Genomic DNA, 17,279 nt, shown 5'->3' with positions numbered 1-17,279 from the left:
GCCCCAAAGTGTTTTCTATTATTCCAGTATTCCTTTACAATGAGTTTTTACTATGCCTGTTTATAGAGATGCTAATGTAGTCTTTTTATACTTTAGCTTGATTGTGTTGAGATACTTTTTAGTATTCTGGAGGTGGGGGAGGGGTGGAAAAGAGGGGTAAGTGGAGGAAAGAAAATAAAGAAAATGATGTGGGAAGGTAGCCTTATTGGATCAGAGTATGTGCTGGACATGATTCTTGGATGCTGTTTACCAGAATGTGTTTCTTAGAATGTTCACTTCCTTCGTGGAAAAGAGTTCTGTGGCAAATGAGTTTGAGAAATGCCGCCGTGCTATTGGAGATGCTTAGTACACATTGAGTTATTACAGTCTCTGAAAAGAGGTGTAAGAAGTCTATTTAACTTTGTTTAACTAGCTATTCCTAGTACTTATTTGGTGCAACTGTTGTTTTAAAAAATGTAACAACTGTTCATACCCTATGTTCTATTGAGAGCATTATGGGAAAAAGTAATTTCAGGGAAAGCCTACCTTCTGTGGGTCAGAAGTAGAGTAAGGCAAGTGAGGCAAAATATTTAAGGCACCAAAAACTCATTGTCCATGTAAAAAATATTTTAATACAATATTTTTCAAATAAAAATCCGTGCAAAAATCTCCAGTAAAATATAAACATTTTCTTGTTTTCTTCTACTTTCTTTTGTCAACTAATTTTTATTCTAGCATAGTGACTTTACACTGTTTTGTTAGTTTCTGATGTACAGCAAAGTGAATCAGCTATATGTGCACATATATCCCCTATTTTTGGGACTGCCATACAATTTAGGTCACTATAGACAACTGAGTAAAGTTCCCTGAGCTATACAGTAGGTTCTTATTAGTTATCCATTTTATACATAGTATTATAGTGTGTATATGTCAATCCCAATCTCCCAACTCATCTAACACAAGATCCAACCCTCACTGTGTGAGCTAACCTCGTGTGTCTTGCTCAGTTCCTGATTTTACAGGTATTATCGTCTGGAAGTCTTTTGCTTTATGAATCACAGTTTTTAGAAGCACTGTTTGTAGGTATACAAAATAGGAACTATTCATAACACATCATTTACCATTATTTAAAGAATTTACAAAGTGTATAATATATATGATTCTATAAACTCAGAATGATATTAATTTAACTCCTGAGAACCTTATTTTGGAGCAATAGCTAGACTTTCAAATATTGCATATGTTGAGGACAGTGAAATGGAGCTTGAGCTCTGAAACATAGGTTGTGTGTCATTTTATTTTTACTTAAAGTCATAAATAGTTTGCTTTTATGTGAGACTGGCTGCTGATGTGTGTTTGCAATGAATCATGATTATGCTCTAGCTGTGATATATTAAGATTAATATATTAAGAGTAACCACTGGCCTAGTACATCCAGCTCCTCCCTGAGAATTAGAAATTCGATCACCGAGCTCCCTTACAACACTCAACTTCTGCTTACTATTCATAAAAGTCAAAGAAAGGAATGAAAAGGAAACATAGGTATCTAGAAAAGAACCTGTGGGTAGAAAGTAAAAGACTTTCTCTTGATGGAGCTGGAACTGCCTTCCTGGTCTGGCCTTTGGCTTGTGGTGTGTTTCTTCGAGGAATCAGCCTTCTTGCCATTCATCTGGGTAGCGCGGCGGCAGGCATGTCAGCTTGGATTTGCTAGCTGGCCAGCAGACAGATTTTCGATGGGATCACCTACTGCTGTTGCTGTGAAGACAGAGTGGCCCATCCACCGTTAATAAATTTAGTCGTCTGCGCCGCCTCCCTCGCCGGCCTTAGACTCCGAGGTGCACAGGCTAGGGGCAGATGCAGCGTCTGGGAAGTTTTCCAAATTCCTCTTTAAAAAAGTTAGGCCGTAAACACGGGCCTCACGAAGCAGGATCCTTCTGTCTGTAACAAAGCCTCCAGCTGCACAGAAAATGTGTTTGGAGTACACATCATCTGAAGGACAAGGCAGGGAGATCACAATTTTGGCTTGAACGACTCCCGGGAGCTTTGGTGATTCCTGGAGAGTAAGTAGTTCTGCTGTATTCAGGCGTGTTTTGGGGCCTCGCTTGCTCCTTTGTATGAGCCGCACGTGCGGCTTGCTTTGAAGGCTGTCTTAACTTTGAAAGTAACCAGGTCTCCATCAAGTTATTTATTGGTTTGACCCTTAGGCTTACCTGGCAGGTTTGGTTGGATACTTTTATTGAGTTGGGTCATGGTTTAACTAAATTTATCCAATCAATGAGCCAAGATAAGTTTACAAAAGTAACTTAATGGCTTTCCTTTAATTTGTATCTTCTGATGTAGAAAGGTGTAGTTAGCATCGCACATTTATTTTCCTTGTACATTCTGTCATTCATTCCTTCTACAACCGTGGAAGATATTTTCCCTTTCCTGGATTATGAGGAAATGAGGCTTCAGTAACTGGGTCCCCCAGATTGTCACAGCTGCTGAACTGAAATGTGAATTTGGAGTCTTCTGGTTCAAAAGCTGGTTCTTTGCCAGAGGGGGAGTGAGCAACCATGGACAGTTCTTTAGAGACAGAACAGAGCAAGTGTCTGAAAGTAACAAAAGAGGGTGGAAGGCGAAATAGTAGGTTTTACCCAACACTGCTAAACTTTTTGGATTTGTCTGTTAGTTTTTGGCTTTTCAAGTAATGTGCATGCTAAGTTGCTTCAGTCATGTTTGACTCTTTGCGACCCCATGGACTACAGCTCGCCAGGCTCTTTTGTCCATGGAATTCTCCGGGCAGGAATACTGGAGGAGGTTGCCATTTCTTACTCCAGGGCATTTTCCTGACCCAGGGATAGAACATGTCTCCTGCATTGGCAGGCAGATTCTTTACCACCAGTACCACCTGGGAAGCCCTTTCAAGTAACAAAAATATATAGTAGTATTGGCATTATTTATTTACTTGTATCCCCAAAGATTTCTGGGAGTGAGATTATTTTTTCTATATCAATTAATTCTAGAGGGTTCCTAAAACTAGATTTTTCTAACACTGAACAAAATTATTTTAAATGTGCTGAAGTGCTCTGTGTCAAACAATGCTTTCAACTCATGTTCCTATAAATTTCATGCAATTTCTATATTCTAAGGGAAATTTAATAAGCAAATCCTGGACATCTCTAAGGAGAAGGTAATGGCACCCCATTCCAGTACTCTTGTCTGGAAAATCCCATGGTCGGAGGAGCCTGGTAGGCTGCAGTCCGTGGGGTTGCTAAGAGTCGGACACGACTGAGCAACTTCACTTTCACTTTTCACTTTCATGCATTGGAAAAGGAAATGGCAACCCACTCCAGTGTTCTTGCCTGGAGAATCCCAGGGACGGAAAGCCTGGTGGGCTGCCATCTGTGGGGTCGCACAGAGCTGGACACAACTGAAGTGACTTAGCAGCAGCAGGACTTCTCTAAGATGATGAATTATATTTAAAAAGTGAATAATTATAAGAAGAACTCAGATGTCTTTTATTTTGATTCAGTTCAAAATCTCAAACTCTAACTAAAAATGATTCCTGAAATATGAATAGAGATATCAAATAACTCAAACACAAACATACAATGATGTGTATTTTTATACATATTTTATACAAGAAAAATGTGAGATTTCACCCATCAGTAATAGGGTTTGTAAATATACTCACAACATATTTCATGGTCATAGCAATATGTTGAAAGTCTCAGTATAAATTATCTTATTACTATATATAACTCCCTCCTCTTCCATATATTTGCTTTAAATATTTTTACCTCAAATGGTAGAATGAAAACAATTCAAATATCTATTCATATATTTGAATATATGTTTATGTTGCTCAATATAGAAGTCATTAAGCTTAGTAATGTAAATGAACTCTGTCAAAGTCTACTTTGGGGTTGAAAAAATGAACCAGATTAATCTTTTTTACAATCTGTCATTAGTCCTTTTCTTTTCTGATACAAATATTCTTTCAAAATTCTAATATTTAGGAAGGGTATATTATCAGTCATTTGCATCATAGTATAAATACCTCCCCCCATTTCTTTACAATTAAGAATAAGGGATTTGGGAGCAGACTAACAGATATGTTGCAGATCTAAGCCCCATTATTTATTAGTTAAATATAATCAGACAAACCACTTAATCATCTGTGTGCCTCTTTTTCCTTTTATTAAAATTGACATAATACTACTTACAATACTGATATCAAGCAAATAGATTAGGATTAAATGGGATAGCTCATCCAATAAACTTGGCACACATAGATAAGTTTATAGTCATTCAATATTAGCTATCAGCTATTACTCATTTAACAAATATTTATTAATACCTACGAGACAGATTTTATAAAATCTTCTGCAATTTGTAAAATCATTATTCTGTTAATTCATCTGCTGCTGCACATATGTTTGCCTAAATGTCATATCTGGGGCATGAGTAATATGCAATTTCTATATTAAAATGTGATATTTAATGTGTTACTGAAAACAGTTAAATTAATCTACCTAGTGTTGAGACATTAGATAAACTACATTCATGTGGGTCTAGTCATGCTCATCTGTTAACCTGAGGCTTGTACTGGAGGGTCACTCCTTTAACTTCTAAAATTCCAAATTGATAAGCATAGGATATTTAAGTAGGCTCAAAAGTTCAAAATAGAATTTATTACTGAGGCATTACTGTGAGATTAAAAACACTTAGATTTAATTGCTTTGTTGTCATTCTTTCATATAATATATTCACAATTTGTTGTTGTTCAGTCTCTCAATCATGTCCTATTCTTTGTGACCCCATGGACTGCACCATTCTAGGCTTCCCTGTCCTTCACTGTCTCCCAGAGTTTGCTCATACTCATGTCCGTTGAGTTGAAGATGCCATCCAGTCATCTCTTCCTCTGTCATCTCCTTCTCCTCCTGCCCTCAGTCTTTCTCAGCTTCAGGGGCTTTTCCAGTGAGTTGGCTTTTTGCATCAGGTGGCCAAAGTATTGGAGCATCAGCTCAGCATTAGTCCTTCTAATGAATACTCAGCATTGATTTCCTTTAGGATTAACTGGTTTGATCTCCTTCCAGTATAAGGGATTCTCAAGAGTCTTGTCCTGCACCACAGATGGAATACATTAGTTCTTTGGCACTCAGTCTTCTTTATGGTCCAACTCTCACATCCATACATGGCTACTGGAAAAACCGTATCTTTGACTAGATGCACCTTTGTTGGCAAAATGATCTCTCTGTTTTGTAATATGCTGTCTGGATTTGTCATATCTTTTCTTCCAAGGAGCAAGCTTCTTTTGATTTCACGGCTGCAGTCTCCATCCACAGTGATTTTGGAGCCCAAGAAAATAAAGTCTGTCATTGTTTCTATTGTGTTTCACCATCTATTTGCCATGAAGCGATGGGACCAGATGCCATGATCTTAGTGTTTTGTATGTTGAGTTTTAAGCCAGCTTTTTCACTATCCTCTTTCATCTTCATCAAAAGGCTCTTTAGTTCCTCTTTGCTGTCTGCCATCACCATGATGTCATCTGCGTATCTAAAGTTATTGATATTTCTCCTGGTAATCTTGACTCCAGCTTGTGTTTCATCCAGTCCAGCCTTTCGCATGATTTACTCTGCATGTAAGTTAAATAAGCAGGGTGACAGTATACAGCCTTGACATACTCCTTTCCCAGTTTGAACCAGTTCATTGTTCCATGTCTGGTTCTAACTGTTGCTTTTTGACCTGCATATAGGTTTCTCAGGAGACAGGTAAGGTGGCCTGGTATTCCCCTCTCTTTAAGTATTTTCCACAGTTTTTTGTGATCCATACAGTTAAAGGTTTTAGCGCAATGAAGCAGAAGTAGATGTTTTTCTGGGATTCCCTTGCTTTTTCTATGATTCAGTCCAGTTGGGTGTGAAGTCAAGTGGTCCTTAGGATGCAAATAAAGCTAGTGGAAGTGATAGAATTCCAGCTGAGCTATTTCAAATCCTAAAAGATGATGCTTTTAAAATGATGCAATCAATATGCCAGCAAATTTGGAAAACTCAGCAATGGCCTCAGGACTGGAAAAGGTAGTTTTCATTCCAAATCCAAAGAAAGGCAATGCAAAGAAAGCTCAAACTACCACATTCACGATTTAGGATTAACATAATTTTGTTCTTTTTCTCTACGAATGCAAATAATTTATGGGGCAAATTCTAGGAATAACTTGAGTGATATGGGGAAAATTGCTCAATATAAAATGGATACTCAAATCTTGGGTTATATCAGAGGGTTTAAAGAAGACCTAAGTTCAACATAATTTCATGATCGTGATTTTAGAACTGGAAGATAGTGTGCACACTCATAATGAATTATTCCCCTGGTTGCATGGGGTTAACAGTACTTTGTCTTTCCAAAACAGTAACAGAGCAATTCTGGAGAAAAAAAAATTTTTTTGCTTATTTTCAGGATTGCAGAGTAAATCCACTTACAAAAAGAATTTCACTAGTAATCCAAATGGAACCTGGTACAAATAGCAAACTATAATACTGCTCAGATTGGCATTCCAAAGGTGACCCTTTCTCTCCTTGTCACTTTTTTTCCTATTAGCGAAAACAGGTCCATGATTATTTGGGGGAAGGTTTGACTGTTGTAGTATCCAGGTGCCAATCACACCAGCCTTTTATACTGCCTTTACTGGTGACCCTGCCCAGAAATCAGGAACTGCCTTTGGGGAGATCTTTGTAGCAACCCACTGGGGAGATGAGCACACATGTGCACCTGGATGTAATTCCCTTTTATTTGTCTTCATGAAAAATGTGATTACTGATGTTGAATATCTTGCAGATGAGAACTCTGTACACTTTCTTCATAATAATGCCGTTCAAGGACACCAAATGATTGTCTTACAGTTTCATCTCTTAGTATTTGCCTTGCCTAAAATGGCTGAACTAAATGCTTTAGGATCCAGAAATACAATTAATTACTGACTCATAAGGAGAGAAATGCAACCCCCAAATCAATATCTTTTAAAAGTATATATTTTATATTTTTGCTATGATATTTATGCTGCATTATTCTTGTATTAGTTTTAGTGAACTGAGACACTAAAACACCGCATTAAAGGAAAGCTGATTCTAAGCAGTTATAATGAAGGTATAAGTAGGGCAAACTTCCTCAGATACACTAATTAGTAAAAGCATATTAATTCTGACCTTCAATACCCTTGGTGTCCCACTATTTGTTTTCCTCTGTCTAGGAACAAGTAGTTTTGCCGGAAAATTCTAAAAGAAAAGAAAGAAAACACTAAATAAAATGCCAAGTCTTTTCAAAGCATATTTAAACCACAAATCTATTTAAGCTTTGATGTTAGATTTCAACCAAATCATTTGTTGAAAAGCAAATATATGCATCAACTATCTGGCCTACCAGTTTAACAAGCAGGCAATAATGATATAGAAAAATGAAGGCAGAGTAAGAATGTAGAACTTGGAAGCAAAGTAAAGAAATGGAGCTCAAGCAATAATGAGAGTCCATGGGTGTTTCTGACATGAATCAGAAGAGATGTGACTGTCTGTTGAGCTCATCTTTATTGACTGAGCGGGAAAAGGATGAAATGCATATTCTTAGAATAAAAGAAGTCAAACCCATGATAACTAGAGATAGAAGTGACTATTAAGATTGTTTAATTTTTATTACCTTTGGTAGAGAGGTAAGCTCTTTGACATGCTTTCAGATAATATTGAAAGATGGGAGAAGACTGTGTTTTTTCTGTATTCATCATAAAGGCTGGCTTCAGAGGACTACATTTGTTTTAACCTTGCATTTTTAAGGTGACTAATTTTGAAGCACACTTCTGTAACGTTGTTTTGTGTTTGGAAAGTTAACAGTAGGTTGGTCTGCAAGTAAGTTGTTTCACTTCAGAATTTTATCTCTGATTTCATGAAACAATCATTTCACCAGGACTTTTTGTCTCATCAAAATTTTTATACATTTTGGGGGGTTTGATTTTGCTGAGATGGTCAGAATGAATGAAATTGCAAACTTGCCTTTGCATGAAGAACCCTTCCTTTTCTGTAAACGTCTCTCAAAACAGTCTAGAGCGGAGAGTTATGAAGTTCTCCTCTAAAGGTCCAGACAGTGGTTTTGACCGTGTGGGCCACGAGACCTCTGTCACAGCTTCTCAGGTCTATCATGGTGGCATGAAAGCGGCCATCCGCAGTGTGTGAACAAAGAAGGGAGCCATGTCCCCAAAAGATTCTCTTTACAAAAATGGGCAGCAGGCTGGTAGTTTTCCTATTCCTAGTCTAAAGTTTGCCTCTCCTTGGTTCTAAAACAGATTAGTACATAATTTCATAATTAATGAAACATTTTTCTTTCTTCCTAATGCTAGGAAGCCTAAAGGAGCTCAGATAGTAGAAAGGAGCTCAGAGAGAAGAAGTAAGAGTGAAAAACCGACACACCAAAGCAGACAGTAATGCTTGATAACTTCAAATATATTGAAATAGCATCTTTTCTGCTCAACAGTCTTTGGTGGCCAGAAATCCAACCCGACATTGACCATGTCAATACAACAGAATAATCTTTTCCCTGCAATAAACTATTTTTGTTAGCTGCTAACGTTCTTTTAACCAGCTGAAAGCATCTGGTTTCCCCCATTTCTTGTATTACCAAATCAAGATGTATTGTTGCCTGATATACTACTGTACATGTGTTCTCATGCACTCATTCCACATTCTCAAACACACACTTCCCGCCCCATTCCCAGGTTGCCTAGTAGTCTCAGATTTACCTATAGTACTTACATTGGCCAGCGTCTTTTTGTTACAATATGTTGGCCATTTTGGGATCTTCTTTAAGGCTTCATTGTGAAAGAAAAATATTCCTGTCTCTTAAAAACATTCAGCATTAATAAGAGAATAATTTTAGTTCTCTTTCCATCCAATTTAAATGGGTGGAAAGGAACTTACAGTGGAAAAAGAATCCTAATGGTTAGCAGAGATGGCAAAACTAGTGTCTATAAAGGTGATTGCTATTTGATTTAATAAAATGAATAATTTTGTATGAGTTTTCTCAGAATAAATTAAACATATTTAAAGATCTGTAGTTAAAATTATTTTATATCAGTTAGGATAAATGTAACATTCAAAAAATATTGATTAACTTTGTAAGTCAGAAAGAGAAAGACAAATACTATACGATATCACTTCTATGTGAAATCTAAACTAGGACACAAATGAAAATTTATCTACAAAGCAGAAACAGACTCATGGACATAGAGAACAGATTTTTGGTTGCAAAGGGAGTGGGGATTGGGGGATTGGAAGGTTGGGGATAGCAATGCAAACTATTATATGAAGGATGGATAAACAAATGGTCCTACTATGTAGTATAGGAGACCATATTCAATATTCTGTGATAAAACATAATGGAAAAGAATATAAAAAAGAATGTGTCTATATGTTTATATGAATCACTTTGCTGTACAGCAGAAAAAGTAACTCTGTAAATCTACTATTCTGCAATTTAAAGTTTTTGGGAAAAAAAAACATATACATATTTGTAGGTTAAAATATTTTGGGGAAATATCAACTTCATTTCCAATCAGATAGAAAAAATTCCAGTAATATCATTGTCAAAATTCTGGATCTTTCAAAATCTGAATTTTAGTGGTCTGAAGAAATGTTTATGAGATCATGCATGGAGAGTTCCATTGCAGTACGGAAATATCAAGTGATATTATGAAGAACATGTTGAAGGAAGCTCACAAACATATCCCTCAGGTATTTGTTTTGAGATTCAAGACAGGAGACTCAGTTATGAACATTCTCTGGACTACGGTGCAGTCTCACTTTGGAGTCTCTCTGACTTTAACTGCAACCTCACAAGAAAGGCAGGAGGAGGGAAAGGGAGAAGATATACCTGCTTAGTCATTTGGGTGATAAGTCATCTGCAGAGGTGGCCATGTCATCCTCACAAATAAAATGGGTCATAGGAGAATGTGATAAACGAAAGATTAGGACCTGTGGGGAGCTTAAAAAGATGAATAATTTAATGCTTCTTCCATTAAATGGGGCAGAAGATGGAAAACAAATGTAGATGCCTCTTTCTTGGCTTCTCAATCTTTTCATACCCGGCCCTCCTCCAGCCTGTTCCTTCTTCTAGGTTTACCACTTTGTTTACCAAAGTGAATATAACTGGGTATCTGAGACAGACACCTGGGAAATGTCTTTGAACAGTGCTTCTCGCTCCCTTCCTCGTGGTCTGTTAATTGGTCCTCCACCAGCCATTATATTTAATATGTCTATTTCTTGGAAATATCTACTAGTCCTATAGCTACTTCCTCATCCAGGTCTATGTTGTAGGTTTCTAAGCCAAAACTGTGACTCCTTTACAGACTATTTATTCAATTAATCACCTTTCTTATCATCCTCTTGCTTAAAACCTTTTTTAAGTTTCTTAATAAGACGCCCCATGAACTCTCTTCTGCTTACTTTCTTACCATTCAGCTTCACCTCTTTGTGTACTTCCTAGCTTATTCTCCAGGTGTGTGTCTATCTTTCAGTCCCAGCTACTTGAATATACCATATTCTCTTGGAGGCCTAGGTCTTTGAAGATACTGACACCTTTGCTTGAAATGCCATCCTTTAGTAGCAAGCACGTCTTCTTCTTTTTTTTTTTAATTACCTGATTAATACCTTTGTTGCTGTTGAGTCACTCAGTCGTGCCCACCTCTTTGCGACTCCATGGACTGCAGCACGCCTGCCTTCCTTCTCTTTCACAATCTCTGAGTTTACTCAAACTCATGTCCTTTGAGTTGATGATGCCATTCAACCATCTCATCCTCTGTCATCCCCTTCTCCTCCTGCCTTCAATCTTTCCCAGCATCAGTGTCTTTTCCAGTGAGTCAGCTCTTGGCATCTAGTGGCCAAAGTACTGGAACTTCAACTTCAGCATCAGTCCTTCCAATGAATACTCAGCATTGATTTCCCTTAGGATTGACTGTTTTGATCTCCTTTCAGTCCAAGGGACTCTCAAGAGTCTTCTCCAATACCACAGTGTGTAAACATCAATTATTTGGTGCACAATTTTCTTTATGATCCAACACTCACATCCATACATGACTACTGGAAAAACCATAGCTTTGTCTAGACAGCTTTTGTTGGCAAAGCCATGTCTCTGATTTTTAATATGCTGTCTAGGTTGGTCATAGCTTTTCTTCCAAGGAGCCAGCTTCTCTTAATTTCATGGCTGCAGCCACTGTCCACAGTGATTTTGGAGCCTAAGAAAATAAAGTCTGTCATTGTTTCCATTGTTTCCCCATCTATTTCCCATAAAGTGATGGGACCGGATGCCATGATCTAGTTTTCTAAATGATGAATTTTAAGCCAGCTTTTTCACTCTCCTCTTTCACTTTCATCCAGAGGCTCTTTAGTATCTCTTCACTTTATGCCATAAGGTTGGTATCATCTGCCTATCTGAAGTTATTTATATTTCTGCCAGGAATCTTGATTCCAGCTTGTGCTTCATCCAGCCCTGCATTTCACATGATGTGCTCTGCATATAAGTTAAATAAGCAGGATGACAATATACAGCCTTGACATACTCCTTTCCCAATTTTGGTCCAGTTTGTTGTTCCATATCTGGTTCTAAGTGTTGCTTCTTGACCTGCATACAGGTTTCTCAGGAGACAGGTCAGGTGGTCTGTTATTCCCAACTCTTGAAGAATTTTCCACAGTTTGTTGTGATCCACACACTTTGTTGTGAACCTAAAGTCAAAGGCTTTAGCATATTCAATGAAATAGTAGTAGATGTTTTTCAGGAATTATCTTGTTTTTTCTATGAACTAACGGGCGTTGGCAGTTTGATCTCTGATTCCTCTGCCTTTTCTAAATCCAAGCTTAAACTTCTGGAAGCTCCAAGTTCTCATACAGTTGAAGCCTAGCTTGGAGAATTTTGAGTATTACTTTGCTAGCATGTGAGATGAGTGCAGTTGTGTAGTAGTTTGAGCATTCTTTGGCATTGTCTTTCTTTGGAATTGTGCTGAGAACTGACCATTTCCAGTCCTGTGGCCACTGCTGAGTTTTCCAAATTTGCTGGCATATTGAGTACAGCATTTTCACAGCATCATCTTTTAGGAATTGAATTAGCTCAGCTGGAATTCCATCAACTCCATTAGTTTTGTTTGTAGTGATACTTCCCAAGGCCCACTTGACTTCACTTTCCAGGATGTCTGATTCTAGGTGAGTGATCATACCTTCGTGGTTATCCAGGTTATTAAGATATTTTTAAAATGAATCTTCTCTGTATTCTTGCCACCTTTTCTTAATATCTTCTGCTTCTATTAGGTCTATACCATTTCTGTCTTTTATTGTGCCCATTTTGCATGAAATGTTCCTTTCAGTTCAGTTCAGCTCAGTTGCTCAGTCGTGTCCGACTCTTTGTGACCCCATGAATCGCAGCAAACCAGGCCTCCCTGTCCATCACCAACTCCCGGAGTTCACTCAGACTTGCGTTCATCGAGTCAGTGATACCATCCAGTGGTCATCCCCTTCTTCTCCTGCCCCCAATCCCTCCCAGCATCAGAGTCTTTTCCAATTAGTCAATTCTTTGCATGAGGTGGCCAAAGTACTGGAGTTTCAGCTTTAGCATCATTCCTTCCAAAGAAATCCCAGGGCTGATCTCCTCTAGAATGGACTGGTTGGATCTCCTTGCAGTCCAAGGGACTCTCAAGAGTCTTCTTCAACACCACAGTTCAAAAGCATCAATTCCTTGGCACTCAGCCTTCTTCACAGTCCAACTCTCACATCCATACATGACTACTGGAAAAACCATAGCCTTGACTAGACGGACCTTTGTTGGCAAAGTAATGTCTCTGCTTTACAACATGCTATCTAGGTTGGTCATAACTTTTCTTCCAAGGAGTAAGCATCTTTTAATTTCATGGCTGCAATTACCATCTGCAGTGATTTTGGAGCAGAAAAAAATAAAGTCTGACACTGTTTCTCCATCTATTTCCCATGGAATGATGGGACCGGATGTCATGATCTTCGTTTTCTGAATGTTGAGCTTTAAGCCAACTTTTTCACTCTCCTCTTTCACTTTCATCAAGAGGCTTTTTAGTTCCTCTTCACTTTCTGCCATAAGGGTGGTGTCATCTGCATATCTGAGGTTATTGATATTTTTCCCGGCAATCTGGATTCCAGCTTGTGTTTCTTCCAGTCCAGCATTTCTCTTGATGTACTCTGCATATAAGTTAAATGAGCAGGGTGACAATATACAGCCTTGACAAACTCCTTTTCCTCTTTGGAACCAGTCTGTTGTTCCATGTCCAGTTCTAACTGTTGCTTCCTGGCCTGCATACAGATTTCTCAAGAGGCAGGTCAGGTGGTCTGGTATTTGCCAGGGTCCAGCCCCGGTGGATCCAGTGAATTCGAAGGGTGGACGGCGTTGGCATGGAAAGACTTGTTTATTAATATAAGATTAGACTGAGAAACAATAGTGTAGTAGGAAGATTAAGTGGAGAGAAGAGGCTGATTAACTTGGGTTACGTGGAAAACCAATAAAGCTCCAGACAAAGAGCTTGCACCATCTATGTTAGGCCGCTGGCGCCCATTTGAATATCAGAGAGTGCCCCGTCTTGGGCTCTCTCTTACAGATCTTAAAAGCCGGGACAAGTAAGTAGACAGTGAGCCTCCACGCCCCAGATGGGAATTCAGCCTGAAATTAGAGTAAAGGGGAGACACGGGGGAAACCAGTCCAGTGACTGGCTCTCCTTCTATTGTCCTTCAAGGCCTTTTATACTTTTGATTATACATAGAGATCAGTGGGTAATACAAAATTATGTAGCTTACGCAGCCCAGACTTTCTGTATATCTTTTTGTATACAAAAGGTCTCAGGTGATTTACATTATCTTCTGGCCAAGAGGCTTGTTAACACTTTTTGGCTCTCTTCCTTAATGAATGTTAATTTCTTTTCCCCTGGAGTGTTTTTCTTTAATCTGCATCTCCTTAAAGTGCTAAAGTTACATCTCTATAGAACAAAGGTGCAGTGAGTTATAACAAAGAAGGTACTTAACTCAAAGATCTAATGTTGCTAATACCAGGTCTACTACTTGTTTTTCTATATACCAACTGTATCTAAAAATAAAGGATATGAAAATTTGGCACCAAGTATTGGCTCAACAAATGAAACCTTTAATCAGTCCTATTCTAATGATTTTGACTCTTCAGAAGCCCCTACATTCCTAGGATGTTTTAAGCTTCCTGTGCCTCTTGCGGTCAGGAGGCCTCAAACAATCACATGCACAGCTGTACGAGTCCTGTAGGCAGGCTAGAAAGCCATCAGAGGGGTTTTTGGATTGAAACACTCTTTCAAATGCAGAAGACTAAAGCCCTGAATTGACTTTTTCCAGAGAATGTCAGAAGAGTGGAAAAGCAGGCAGATTCTTATTTTTTGAGGGAGTGGATGCTCAGGAAATTCCAGGGGGAAAACTTGAGGTCTGATTAGCCTTGCCATCAGAGCTCTTGCCGCATGACCTTGTCACGGGTGGAATTCCTTACGCTGGCTCCCGGCAGGTATTCCCATCTCTTTCAGAATTTTCCGTAGTTTATTGTGATCCACACAAAGACTTTGGCATAGTCAATAAAGCAGAAATAGATGTTTTTCTGGAACTCTCTTGCTTTTTCCATGATCCAGCAGATGTCGGCAATTTGATCTCTGGTTCCTCTGCCTTTTCTAAAACCAGCTTGAACATCAGGAAGTTCACGGTTCACGTATTGCTGAAGCCTGGCTTGGAGAATTTTGAGCATTACTTTACTAGTGTGTGAGATGAGTGCAATTGTGCGGTAGTTTGAGCATTCTTTGGCATTGCCTTTCTTTGGGATTGGAATGAAAACTGACCTTTTCCAGTCCTGTGGCCACTGCTGAGTTTTCCAAATTTGCTGGCATATTGAGTGCAGCACTTTCACAGCATCATCTTTCCGGATTTGAAATAGCTTTACTGGAATTCCATCAACTCCACTAGCTTTGTTTGTAGCGATACTTTCTAAGGCCCACTTGACTTCACATTCCAAGATGTCTGGCTCTAGATGAGTGATCACACCATCATGATTATCCGGGTCGTGAAGATCCTTTTTGTACAGTTCTTCTGTGTGTTCTTGCCACCTGTTCTTAATATCTTCTGCTTCTGTTAGGTCCATGCCATTTCTGCCCTTTATTGAGCCCATCTTTGCATGAAATGTTCCCTTGTTATCTCCAATATTCTTGGAGAGATCTTGATTCTTTCCCGTTCTGTTGTTTTCCTCCATTTCCTTGCATTGCTCACTGAGGAAGGCTTTCTCATCTCTCCTTGCTATTCTTTGGAACTCTGCATCAGATGCATATATCTCTCCTTTTCTCCTTTACCTTTAGTAGCTGGGTTTTGTCCTTTGTCTTTTCTTAGCTATTTGTAAGGCCTCCTCAGACAACATTTTTACTCTTTGCATTTCCTCTTCTTGGGGATGGTTTTGATCACCTTCTCCTGTACAATGTTATGAACCTCCATCCATAGTTCTTCAGGCACTCTGTCTATCAGATTTAATCCCTTGAATATATTTGTCACTTCCTCTGTATAATCATAAGGGATATTTAGGTCATACCTGAATGATCTAGTGGTTTTTCTTACTTTCCTAAATTTAAGTCTCAATTTTGCAATATGGATTTCACAGTCCGAGCCACAGTCAGCTTCTGGTCTTGTTTTTCCTGACTGTATAGAGCTTCTCCATCTTTGGCTGCAAAGAATATAATCAGTCTGATTTTGGTATCACCATCTGGTGACATCCATGTGTAGAGTCTTCTCTTGTGTTTTAGGAAGAGGATGTTTGGTATGATTAATTCCTACTGATCATTAAAATGTCAACTGAGCTATTCCTTAAATTGCTTCCCCAAAGTTTCCCCTTATCCCGTACCAAAACTAGATTAGGGACCTGTCCAACATATGATCACAAAAACCAAGAGTCTTCATTTTAACATTCATCGTACACCTTTACAATTTCTTGATCACTTATCTGTATCCCAAATAGACTGAAATTATGACCGTTTTCTTCAGTTATAACATTTGTGCCTTGCACGTCATAGGACCCAAACCAGATGTCCAATAATGTTGAATCAAGAATTAGCTAAATGAGTTGGATAGAAAATGAAAAATCTATAAGAAAAGTTGCATAGCTATAAGAATTACTTAATAATGAGATTTGCAATACATTAGAACACATCACATAATGTTGAGAGCTACCTTTTTGGAAATACTGACAGCTTAAAGTGATAACTCAATTTGTCTAGTCTCTATTGGCCCAAGATGTTTAAGAAAATATTTTTTTAAACTATATAGTACTAGAGGGAAAACGAGATTCTTATTAATGCCCCTTAATTGCTGGTGATGTTACTTCTCTGTTATTACAGGTAGAGTCATTTTCTCACCCACCGTATCTGTCATATGATATTATTGGAAATGGGATGTTACATATGTCTTAGACACAGGATCTCCTTAGGTTTATTAAATTTTGAGGTTAATGAATATTTTGACACTTTTACCTATACATATCATTAGGGCTTACTGCGATAGGTTTAGGATGGCAATCATAATAAACATATACAGTACAATAAAAAGCACTTTTAATCTTGGAAGTGCCTTAGAAACAACAGTGATCAATGCTATGGATGGATTAACAGCATCAAATTGATTGAATTCTATTTTAAGGGCAATGGTGGTATTAACACCCACATTCTGTTCAGAAGGAATGCAGCCGTGGCAGTGGTAGAGAGCAGGTTCTGCAGTAAGATTCCCCAATTTAAAATTTGGTTCCTCTGCACGCTGGTGTTTAACTCTGCCTCGGTCGGTTCTCTACTCTCCAGCTCAGTTTCTTCATCTCTAAAGTGGGTTATCATAAGATTTCAAGGCAGAAATCACCATAAAGGATTAGCACACAATACCATAATAGTCATTATTATATATGCATTTAATGGCTGGCGTTTTGGAATTCAGGATTTTGAACTATGTGCTGTAACACTCATGCATGTATTTTATGTGCTTAAACCACAGAAATCTTGATGATATTCTTTTTATAACCTCTGTCTACTCCAGATCTCTCTGATTTTTCACTTCATGTTATTTAGTCTATGAAGTTCGATATTTAAATTGCCTTCCTTGTCTAGAGACTTAGATGTTTTATCTCTCATAACTGAATTGTGAGTGATTACTTGACATTTTAACATACACTTATAAATCGAAGGCTATTTCTTGTATTTTCCTCATTATCATGCTCCTTAAAAAAGAAGACACTTTCAGTGT

General features: G+C 38.2%; 1 protein-coding gene across 1 annotated transcript in view; it reads left to right on the top strand.

The window, feature by feature from the left end:
* Positions 1-17,279, top strand: part of USH2A (usherin) — a 935,662-nt gene that overhangs the window by 270,480 nt on the left and 647,903 nt on the right. The gene's annotated exons all lie outside the window — the stretch shown is intronic.

This window comes from Capra hircus, chromosome 16, assembly GCF_001704415.2.
Source record: "Capra hircus breed San Clemente chromosome 16, ASM170441v1, whole genome shotgun sequence".
Lineage (NCBI taxonomy): Eukaryota > Metazoa > Chordata > Mammalia > Artiodactyla > Bovidae > Capra > Capra hircus.
Note: the sequence above shows the minus strand (reverse complement) of the source record. Positions and strands in the feature narration are given on the sequence as shown.